The sequence below is a fragment of the Neolamprologus multifasciatus genome, chromosome 19 (genome assembly GCF_963576455.1).
Source record: "Neolamprologus multifasciatus chromosome 19, fNeoMul1.2, whole genome shotgun sequence".
Taxonomy (NCBI): Eukaryota; Metazoa; Chordata; class Actinopteri; order Cichliformes; family Cichlidae; genus Neolamprologus; species Neolamprologus multifasciatus.
This window is the reverse complement of record NC_140457.1, coordinates 5,090,664-5,102,726: the sequence shown is the minus strand read 5'-3', so window position 1 is coordinate 5,102,726 and position 12,063 is coordinate 5,090,664. Positions and strand designations below refer to the sequence as shown.

Here is a 12,063-nt window from a genome sequence, read left to right as displayed (position 1 = left end):
CAGTCCTCCACAACAGCCTGGTTTATTGTGTAAACCAGGGGTGTCCAAACAACTTACTTGCGGGCCAACTCCGGCCTGTGGTTCATTTTTTAATTGGCCCGCAAGTAATTTTATAAATAGAATAGAATATTGCCCGCACTTCAACTTTTGCTTGAGTGTATTGCACTTATTAGTTTTAACACCAGGGAGAGCTGCTGTTGATCAAGGCAGTTGCTCCACCAAAAAGGACAATCACAGAAGAAATTTACCCCCAAGTTACTAAACATGGCAGAACCAAAGAAGCGAAAAGTAGAAAGTGAGTGCAGAAAATTTCAGACACGGTGGGAGAGTGAATATTTCTTCAAAGAATTCAAGGGGAAGTGTATCTGTTTGATCTGCACTGAAACTGTGGCAATTATGAAAGACTATAATGTACGACGTCATTATGAAACCAAACATCAGGCCTATGCATCTTACACTGGTGCTGAGCGAGAGCAGAAATTAAAGCAAAGGGTAGCTCTCCTGCAGGGTCAGCAACAGTATTTTTTTTTTCGTGCTCAAATTGTCCAGGAAAAGGCTCCAATAGCCAACTATGAGGTCGCCCAACTCATCGCAACACATGGCAATCCTTTTTCAGATGGAGACCTCATAAAACACGGCCTCGTTAAAGTCACCGAAATAATGTGCCTGGAAAAAGTGCAGGACTTCAACAGCGTCAGCATGTCCAGAGATACAGTTGTGCGAAGCACTGAAGACTCGTCAGCCAACATTAAACTGCAACTGTCTGATAAAGCTGTGCTTTTGATTTTTACTCCATCGCATGCGATGAGAGCACCGATGCCACAAGACACCGCACAGCTGCTATTTTTTTGCGGGGAGTGGACGAGAGCACGAGCGCTTTAGATGAGTAAAAAATATATTCCACAGTAGCCGTGTGTTAATGTGCAGGTACACATGCTTCGAATATCAATAATGCGCATCAATTCTGTCACTACCCTGCTTTTGCGCACCACTTTCTTATATGCACAGCGCACGCACACGTAGTCAGCTGATCTCATCTGACGCAGTTTTGCTCCTTGATCAAGTGACATTTGTCCGGATTTTTGGCACGAGTGGCGTACGATCAGCACCGCAGCTGGATGGCCCGATTTACAAACCCAGCGCAGCTGATACTCACCAGAATAATTTACTAAAATTATATGGACTCCTGTTATTAAGTCCAGTTCAGTCTGTTAATGTTGATAATCGTTTCAAACGAACGTTAATAGCTGTGTTGTTAAGCCTAATAACTTAAATAACAAGCTTGAAATGTACCCGTCCCATTTTCCCCTTTATTGTTTTTTCTCTGTGCTGTAAATCTTCTGTCTAAGAAGAAATCTGAGGCTGCTGTTCTGAGAATGAGCGACCAAAGCTTTTTCTGAATAAATCAATAAAGATCCATTTATGGAAAGCTGTGATGAAGGCAGTTTTGTCTTTAATTATATTCAACAATATAACATATTTGACCACTTTTAAGTGATTTTTCTAACTTTAATACACTAAAGTTAAGGTTATATACCTAATTTCTAGTAAGTGGCCCAGCCCCTCTTATATTTTTATGTATGTGGCCCTCAGTGAAAAAAGTTTGGACACCCCTGGTGTCCCGGCTGTCACTTGGTGTTCGCTCGCTCGCTCTGTGGTATAGTATCGCTTCCTGTTCCTGCTCAAACACAGTGGTGTTTCTGAGTAGCTTATTTGCTTAGCAGTTTAATTAACAACTTTTAAATACATTCTTTTTTCACAGTATAATCTTCACGTGCTTCATCCGAAGCACACTTTCTGTGTACTCACTACCTAATTTATAGTATTCACTCACTGTCTCTGTACTGTTTCGCTAGCTTAGCTCGTAGCCGACCCGTTAGCACCATGGCTACTTCACCTGTCCTTTCTGCACTTTCTTGCTCATTGTGTCAGATGTTTAGTTACTCCTCGGCCTCCTTTAGCAGTAATGATATCTGTAACAAATGTAGCATATTTGCAGCTCTGGAGGCCAGGATTACTGAATTGGAGACTCGGCTTTGCACCCTGCTCTCACCCTTAGCTAGCCAGGCCCCTGTAGCTGGTGCAGCCGAAGATAGCGTAGGCCCCGCTAGCTGTTCCCCGGCAGACCCCAAGCAGCTGGGGAAAGGCTGGGTAACGGTGAGAAGGAAGCGTAGTCCTAAACAGAAGCCCCAGGTACACCACCAACCCGTTCATGTGTCTAACCGTTTTTCCCCACTCGGTGACACACCCGCCGGGGGTCAAACTCTGGTAATTGGTGACTCTGTTCTCAGACATGTGAAGCTAGAGACACCGGCAACCATAGTCAATTGTCTTCCAGGGGCCAGAGCAGGCGACATTGAAGGAAATTTAAAACTGCTGGCTAAGGGTAAACGTAAATTCAATAAAATCATAATTCACGTCGGCAGTAATGACACCCGGTTACGCCAATCGGAGGTCACTAAAATCAATATTGAATCGGTGTGTAACTTTGCCAAAACAATGTCGGACTCTGTAGTTTTCTCTGGTCCCCTCCCCAATCAGACCAGGAGTGACATGTTTAGCCGCATGTTCTCCTTAAATTGCTGGCTGTCTGAGTGGTGTCCCAGAAACGATGTGGGCTTCATAGATAATTGGCAAACCTTCTGGAGGAAACCTGGTCTTGTTAGGAGAGATGGCATCCATCCCACTTTGGATGGAGCAGCTCTCATTTCTAGAAATATCGACAAATTTATTAAACCCCTCAAAACATGACTATCCAGAGTTGGGACCAGGAAGCAGAGTTGCAGTCTTACACGCCTCTCTGCAGCTTCTCTCCTCCTGCTACCCCCCCAAAAACCCATCTCCATAGAGACTGTGTCTGCTTCCAAAAAGACAAAAAACAAACTAAAAACCAGCAACAAACAACTTAAACAATCACAAAGAAAGAACAATACAGTATCCACATCTGAACCAAAGAGTAAAACAGTGAAATGTGGATTATTAAATATTAGGTCTCTCTCCTCCAAGTCTCTGTTAGTACATGACTTAATAATTGATCAACAAATTGATTTACTCTGCCTTACAGAAACCTGGTTGCAGCAGGATGATTATGTTAGTTTAAATGAATCAACACCCCCGAGTCATTCTAACTACCAGAAATCTCGAAGCACAGGTCGAGGGGGTGGTGTGGCAGCAATTTTTCACACCAGTCTATTAATTAATGAAAGACCAAGACAGACTTTTAATTCATTTGAAAGCCTGATGCTTAGCATTGTCCACCCCAGCTGTGAAACTCAGAAACCAATCTTACTTGTTATCATCTATCGTCCACCTGGGCCTTACACAGAGTTTCTGTCTGATTTCTCAGACTTTATATCTAATTTAGTTCTGAGCTCAGATAAAATAATTATTGTGGGTGATTTTAACATCCATGTAGATGCTAAAAATGACAGCCTCAACATGGCATTTAATCTGTTGTTAGACTCAATTGGTTTCTCTCAAAATGTAAAAGAACCCACCCACCACTTTAATCACACTCTAGATCTTGTTTTAACATATGGCATAGAAACTGAACATTTAACAGTGTTTCCTGAAAACCCTCTCCTGTCTGATCATTTCTTGATAACATTTACATTTACAATAATTGATTACGCAGCAGTGGAGAGTGGACTTTATCAAAGTAGATGTCTTTCTGAAAGCGCTGTAACTAAGTTTAAGAATATAATCCAGCCACTGTTATCATCGTCAATGCCCTGTACCAACACAGAGCAGAGCAGCTATCTGAACGCTACCCCAACAGAGGTCGATTATCTTGTTAATAATTTCACCTCCTCACTACGTACGACTCTGGATACTGTAGCTCCAGTGAAAACTAAGGTCTCTAATCAGAAGTACCTGACCCCGTGGTATAATTCTCAAACACGTACCCTAAAGCAGATGACTCGTAATCTGGAGAGGAAATGGCGTGTCACAAACTTAGAGGATCATCATTTAGCCTGGAGAAATAGTTTGTTGCTTTATAAGAAAGCCCTCCGCAAAGCCAGAACAGCTTACTACTCATCACTGATTGAAGAAAATAAGAACAACCCCAGGTTTCTCTTCAGCACTGTAGCCAGGCTGACAAAAAGTCAGAGCTCTGTTGAGCCAACCATCCCTTTAACGTTAACTAGTGATGACTTCATGAACTTCTTCACAAATAAAATTTTTATCATTAGAGAAAAAACTACCAATAATCATCCCACAGATGTAATATTATCTACAGCTACTCTTAGTTCCATTGATGTTAAGTTAGACTCTTTTTTTCCAATCGATCTTTCTGAGTTAACTTCAATAATTACTTCCTCCAAACCATCAACGTGTCTTTTAGACCCCATTCCTACAAAACTGCTCAAAGAAGTCCTGCCATTGATTAATTCTTCGATCTTATATATGATCAACCTATCTCTAATAATCGGCTATGTACCACAGGCCTTCAAGGTGGCTGCAGTTAAACCTTTACTCAAAAAGCCATCTCTAGACCCAGCAGTCTTAGCTAATTATAGGCCAATCTCCAACCTTCCTTTCATATCAAAAATCCTTGAAAGAGCAGTTGTCAAACAGCTAACAGATCATCTGCAGAGGAATGGTTTATTTGAAGAGTTTCAGTCAGGTTTCAGAGTTCATCACAGCACAGAAACAGCTTTATTGAAGGTTACAAATGATCTTCTTATGGCCTCTGACAGTGGACTCATCTCTGTGCTTGTCCTTCTTGACCTTAGTGCAGCATTCGATACTGTTGACCATAATATTCTATTAGAGCGATTAGAACATGCTGTAGGTATTACAGGTATTGCACTGCAGTGGTTTGTATCATATCTATCTAATAGACTCCAATTTGTGCATGTAAATGGAGAGTCCTCTTCACACACTGAGGTTAATTATGGAGTTCCACAGGGTTCGGTGCTAGGACCAATTCTGTTTACATTATACATGCTTCCCCTAGGCAGCATCATTAGAAGACATAGCATACATTTTCACTGCTATGCAGATGACACCCAGCTCTATCTGTCCATGAAGCCAGATAACACACACCAATTAGTTAAACTGCAGGAATGTCTTAAAGACATAAAGACTTGGATGGCCACTAACTTTCTGCTTCTTAACTCAGATAAAACTGAGGTCATTGTACTCGGCGCTGAAAAGCTTAGAAATATGGTATCTAACCAGATTCTTACTCTGGATGGCATTACCTTGGCCTCCAGTAACACTGTGAGGAACCTTGGAGTCATTTTTGACCAGGATATGTCCTTCAACGCACATATTAAACAAATATGTAAGACTGCGTTCTTCCATTTGCGCAACATCTCTAAAATTAGAAATATCCTGTCTCAGAGTGACGCTGAAAAACTAGTTCATGCATTTATTACTTCCAGGCTAGACTACTGCAATTCATTATTATCAGGATGTCCAAAAAACTCACTGAAAAGCCTTCAGTTAATCCAAAATGCTGCAGCAAGAGTACTGACAGGGACTAGAAGGAGAGAGCATATTTCTCCTGTTTTGGCTTCCCTTCATTGGCTTCCTGTTAAATCCAGAATTGAATTCAAAATCCTGCTCCTCACATACAAGGTCTTAAATAATCAGGCCCCATCTTATCTTAATGACCTTGTAGTACCATATCACCCTATTAGAGCACTTCGCTCCCGCTCTGCAGGCCTACTTGTTGTTCCTAGAGTATTTAAAAGTAGAATGGGAGGGAGAGCCTTCAGTTTTCAGGCCCCTCTTCTGTGGAACCAGCTTCCAGTTTGGATTCAGGAGACAGACACTATCTCTACTTTTAAGATTAGGCTTAAAACCTTCCTTTTTGCTAAAGCATATAGTTAGGGCTGGACCAGGTGACCCTGAATCCTCCCTTAGTTATGCTGCAATAGATGTAGGCTGCCGGGGGATTCCCATGATGCATTGAGTTTTTCCTTTCCAGTCACCTTTCTCACTCACTATGTATTAACAGACCTCTCTGTATTGAATCGTATCTGTTATTAATCTCTGTCTCTCTTCCACAGCATGTCTTTATCCTGTCTTCCTTCTCTCACCCCAACCGGTCGCAGCAGATGGCCGCCCCTCCCTGAGCCTGGTTCTGCCGGAGGTTTCTTCCTGTTAAAAGGGAGTTTTTCCTTCCCACTGTCGCCAAAGTGCTTGCTCATAGGGGGTCATATGATTGTTGGGCTTTTCTCTGTATCTATGAAGCGCCTTGAGGCGACATTTGTTGTGATTTGGCGCTATATAAATAAAATTGAATTGAATTGAATTGAATTGAATTAAAACCTTGGGAAAATTCATTAAGTGATTGGTAGCAGAATTCATGTTTACATAGGAACATAGTGGAAGCAAAGGGATCTTCTATGGGCAGACAATGACAATCAGACGCTTAAGGGCAGCCTCAGACATTTTTATATGACTACTTTATCAAGAGCGGATGTAAATTAAACTTCACATTCATGGTATGGAGGGTGTCTGGGGTTGGGAGTTCTATTACCATTCAAAAGTGAAGACTTTTAGGAATTTGGGAAATTTTGGAATGCATTTTGAATGACATGCAGACTTGCATGTGCGGATAGATTCCTCAAATGGTATTCCAGCCATCTGCCACTGTAACACCAGTGGTGCAATTTCATAAATGTTCCTATATCCAGTCACAATGTCAGATTCTGTCCTTATCCTAAAAACCATTCGCATGTGGTTAAAAAAAGTACTTGGAAAAGCGCCACTCTCTGCTTTTATTTTGAAATCTGTATGAGGAAGCGATGTTCTCCTCTCAGATGAAACATGGCACTTGTCGGACCTGACACGCTCCGGGGATTAACGGTAACAGAGCAGCGACCTGCGAAGAGGATCGCGAAGCAGGTTAAGCTTTCAGTGAGCGAGTAACCGGGCGGCAGCTTGGCCGGGACGTTACTGCTCCATTTATTCTGCTTCATTTTCTGCCCTTTTATACATTTTCCTCTTCTCTTTAACTCCTGACTGCAGCGGAGACCCACAGAGTTGAGAGAGGGTGAGCGACGGGAAGAGAGACTCAGAGACAGAAAGAGAGAGAGAGCGAGAGAGAGAGGACAGCGAGAAAGAGAACGGGAGGGAGTGGGTGTAAAAGAAAATCCCAAATTCGATATTAAAAGCTTGTCTAACAAGCCAGGAAATGTACTGGTTTGGATTTTTAAGTGCTTAATAACCAACAAACTCACTCTAACCCGCGGAATTTTTCTGGATTAATTTGAGTTTTCCACCCCTTTTTTTCCTACCTGGGATATTTTCTGCCTTGCAGCGGAATTCTCCCTGTTTCACCTGCCCTAGGTGAAAGAGGGAGGAGAAGGAGCGGAAGAAGAGGCGAGAAATAGAAGACAAAAAGAAGGAAGATAGAGAAGAGGAAGGAGACGGGCGGAGGGCTGAGAGAATCACTCCAGTTTTCTCTCGGATGGGATTCTTCCCTTACCAAGCGGATGGAGGGATGAAACCGGGAGAGAAGAAGACGGGGGAGAGTGTGAAAGAGAGAGGAGTGAGAACAAGAGGAGGATGTAGTCGTCGGGCGCTGTGAGAATGCAAAACGGACGCACCCCTCCGGAAGATCGGATTGAACTATAAACCTAAACGGAATTTACAGACAACCAAAGGATATTACGCACATTTACTTCGATATATGCGTATATGGGGCATATTTTCGTATTTGGAGCATATTTGTGTGGAATTACAACTATAATTGCCACTATCTTCGCAATAATGGGATTTGGAGAAATAATTGCGCGCTGACAGCCGGTAAACGAAGAAAACCTATCCTTGAAAGAGGTAAAGTTTAAACTCTTTTATTTCTTGTTTAATGCACAAAATGAAGGCTCGGCTTTCTCTTGCCCTCTCTATCTATCCACCTATGCCTCCAACTCTTCCTTCTCTGTGCCTGGGTCTGCTGGAGCCGGGGAATGGTCGTCTGTTGAGGGGTAAAAGAGTTATTTCTAGACTCCCGTGCGCTGACATTTAGTCTGGATGCTGATATGCTGCGGGAAGAAGGCAGAGGGGGTGTAGTTTGATAGCATTGGGTAGGTGGCTGGAGGGCACAGAGAAGGGGCTAGTGCATTAAAGAAAACCACCACTGAGAACATTGCAAGGTCAAAATTGAACCTGGCGTAAGTTACAAAGGCTCTGTGTGAGTCTGTGGAGGTAAAGCCTACATTTTGAGCAGCTCTCTCCGTGTGTGTGTGTGTGTGTGTGTGTGTGTGCACGCGGGCGTTCGAGCCCGCGAGCCCGACCAGAAAGAATGAACAACTTGAGCGTGCGCGCAACGTGCGTCTCCAGCGAGAAGAAACCCACTTAAATGTCCATGCAGCGGTTATTAAAGCGCGCAGGTATCTGCACTTCAGCACGCCTTTTTGTGCAGTACGCGCCACACCTTTACCTGATACCTGAAAATAAATAAAATGAAATCATGCATCAGTGTTTGTGCGCGTGCGTAAAGCAATTAAACCCACACACAATGTAACTACAACACCACAACGATTTAGCTTTAGTATCCACCGTCTGTCAGTTTCAAATAATGACAGGGATGTTTTGTGTGTGCGTGCGCGGGCACGCGTGAGACAGCGAAACGGGGGGGGGGGCTACCGCTGAATAGCATAGGCCAGTATAGTTTGTGTGCACAACATAAAAAGTACAATATCTAAACAACCTGTAATTATATCCATTTATTGATTAATTTCAAGGTTCCCTGCATTTTCAACCCATTGCGCTGATCTCGACTCTGCATCGGAGCACATTCTGTGCTGGGCCCATCAAAAGCTGCTCGGCTGCTGTAAATGTGCCCTTCGAGATGGAACTGTGGCATCCACAAAGATATAAAGTCTACAGTGTGATAGTAGATATGCTTACACAACAGAAGCAAACTGCTAAAACCACAAGCCTTACGCATATTTGCTCAGCTCTGGAGTGTGGTCCACTGGCGCTCCATGTAAACATGGTCATCCATGCCTGCAGTTCATATGGGTTTTCAAAAACCATCAGTTAAGTTGAATGTTTGTTTTACATATCATTTTTGACAGTGTGTAGCTGGAAGGTTGAATATCCCTCCAGCGCACAGGAAGTATTTGTATAAAGAAATGAAAGCAGTTTTGAGCTGGCATTGTGCTCCATCCCTTGGCTGAGACTCATTCCTGCATTATAATGTATGAAACACAGAAAAAACACACACAAAATGGCTGCAATGAAAGTGGCTCTAATAATAAAATAACGTTTATGATGGAATATGCTGTTGTTTGTTGCTGTCATTCCAAAAAAAAAAAAAAAAAAAATCCTGTTCATAGATGTCCTTTCAGGGGATTCATTTAAAGCAGAATGAAAATTATTGACCAATTATGTGTATTTTTTAAAATTAATTATGCTCTTCATAGACAATTTTACTAATCTAACCAAATTTGTTCCCATGTCATCATTACCCTGTCTGTGGGCTTTCTTCTTTTGTCTTTCCCACGGTTCTGCATGTTGCTGGATTGGAGTTTCATCAGTTTGTACTAGTACAGTAGCTTGCATTGATTGATCAAGGCAATAAATTTATGCACACGAGCCACTCGTGCTGGTGCTAATGGCCCGTGGATATGGAGGCATTATGCAAATGCATCCCCTGCTCTAGAAAAAGAGTGTGGGTGAATGAGCGAGGAGAGAAACTGGTGATTTTTGGTCCATTTTAGTTGTGTTTAGCCTCTTTATGCCTGAAAGGAGTGGTTTACCATGCCATTAGGTTTTGGATAAATGACACTGCATGTGTGTTAAAAACTGAGTTTTCATTTGGAAAGATTTTGAATGAAGAGTTTCTATTAAAGCTACTTCAGAATAGTTGCTGATGTTTGATTTACCTGGGTTACATCAGTGTAAAATTGATAGCATTTGATGGCCATCTGATGGGCTTGTAAGACTTGGTTTATGCTTTAGTGTGTGGTGATGTCTATGAAATTTCTCTCAGGCGTAAGTGTGATTCAGAAGCATTATTCTTTACCTTGCATTACCACAACCCCAAAGCGAGGTGGTAAGGCTGTTATTTATTCTTTATTAAGCCCATCTTTTTCCCCTCTGTTTATCTGTCTCCAACTTTTTTCCTCTCTCTTTCCTCTCTCTGTTTAGCTATCTGACAGAGGGCTGCAGGATCCTGCAGAGTGGGTGGTGGAGCTCTAATTCAATTTATTCTACTGCTCAGAGACAGACAGAGAGAGCAGGGGAGATAGTGAGAGAAAGAGGGAGAGGGATGGAGACCACAGATGTTAGGGAACATTTCCTATTAGCAGAGGAGAGGGAGGCCTTATAGGGAGCTGGCCTGACGATGTGACATCTGGAATGCTTCTGCGGCCGTCTGAAATTATGTGTGCATGAGTGTGTGGTCATTATCGAGTGAAACAACATGTCCTTAAAATGCCATCAGAGTCTGGAGGACCAAACAAAAAAAAACCCTATTCTTCTGTCTGCTGTTCACTAAACTATCAGCTGAGGCACACATGAGTGACAGCTCAGAGCTGTCAGACAAAGTGACCGGTGACATTCTCTGAGCTCGTTTCTTCCAGTAAAAAACAAGCAGCTGAGATCCTGTTATCTTACAGTATGTTGTCAAAATACTGCGTGGAAAATAATCTATTAAATGACTTTTCTGTCATAAACCACAGAAGTAAGTAAACCCCCAGTCAAGACTTTATTGGATCTTAAAGTAGCTCTTAAAAAGCCAGTATGACTGCGTCAGAGTCACTGTTTCCTAACTGGTTGAGATGTTTCTCATTATGTAATTAGAGCTATTCTTTCTGATTGGTATTGGAGTCTCACCTGGCATTTATGCATTGGGATTGTTGTTTGCATTAATCTTCACTGATAATACCTTATCGCTGAAGTGTGTCTGTCTTATTGCCCCTTAATATGCCCCATAATTAAGCATTTTTCTCAGAGACTGTCGGTGTTCTCTTTATTTTATTAGAACATGTCAAGTGTCAAGTTTAATTAGGTGTATTCAGCTATGCATCTGCAGTCAGCGATGATGTGCCTCACGATTTGTGTGTTCCTCATTTCTTGTGTATATGCTTCCATTAAGGGAATTATTATGGAAAGCGGCCGATATACAAATAACACAGCAGCTGGAGGAAGCCAGAGGGAGTGTGGGTTGGAACTGTGCCTCCCATATCATATATTTCCATGTTTTTTTTTTTTTTGTTTGTTTTTTTTTTACCTCATCAAAATATTGTTGTTTTTTTACTTTGACATTAACCACAAATTTGCCTACAATGCATCACTCATTTGGTTGAAGAATATTATACATAATTCCTGAATGTTAACCCAATTCAGTGGTTTCTGTTTGAGTTTAGAAATTTAGCATTTCAGCTCTTAACCACAAAATCCACTGCTCCATTTGCTTAGAAACAAAAGCAAATCCATAAATAATAACTATATAGAATTTACCAGTTAACTAGTTAGCTACTAAGTTGCTTAATTGATAGTCTTTCTCTGTAAGGCAGGATTAGCCTTTGGCTGATTGGTAGCTCTAGTTAAGATCCTCATTGAAACCCATTACAAGGTCTGCAATTATTGCTGAATAGATTTGTATAAATTTGTAAATTTATCTCATCAGCTTCTTAAGTGCAGCTTCAACACACCGTCTTTGTTTGTAGTAAATATGTACTATTTTTCTTCTCATATGGTCTCTTTCTTTCTCACGTAAGTTACATACTGTTCACACCCACATTAGCCACCCCACCCCTCCCCATGCTACCCTTTTTCACACACCTGCTGCTTCACAATCACCGGTGATGTGTCTGACACTGCATCCTGCTGTAGGAAGCCGGTGGGGAGGGTTAGGGTGTACGTTTGGCTGTGCGTGTATGATGGTGTGAGCATGAAGACTGTGTGACATGACAGATGTGAGGCATGTTGGGCAATAATGAGCTGTGTGCAGCACAGATAACTGAATGTGACACAATACAGATTTCTGGCTCAGTGCCTACAGCACTGTTACCGTGTCTGTGTGTGTATCTGTCAGTCTACTACTGTGAATGACACATATGCATTAGGTACAGGCTGATTAAGTAGACGTTCACA

General features: G+C 42.1%; 1 protein-coding gene across 1 annotated transcript in view; it reads left to right on the top strand.

Annotated features, from left to right (window-relative positions):
* Nucleotides 1-6,777: 6,777 nt before the first annotated feature.
* The window catches only part of lrfn5a (leucine rich repeat and fibronectin type III domain containing 5a), a 123,342-nt gene continuing 118,056 nt past the window's right edge, over nucleotides 6,778-12,063 (top strand). The window contains exon 1 of the mRNA XM_085142436.1: nucleotides 6,778-7,794. The gene's annotated coding sequence lies outside the window, so the exon portion shown is untranslated. The remainder of the gene's footprint in view (nucleotides 7,795-12,063) is intronic.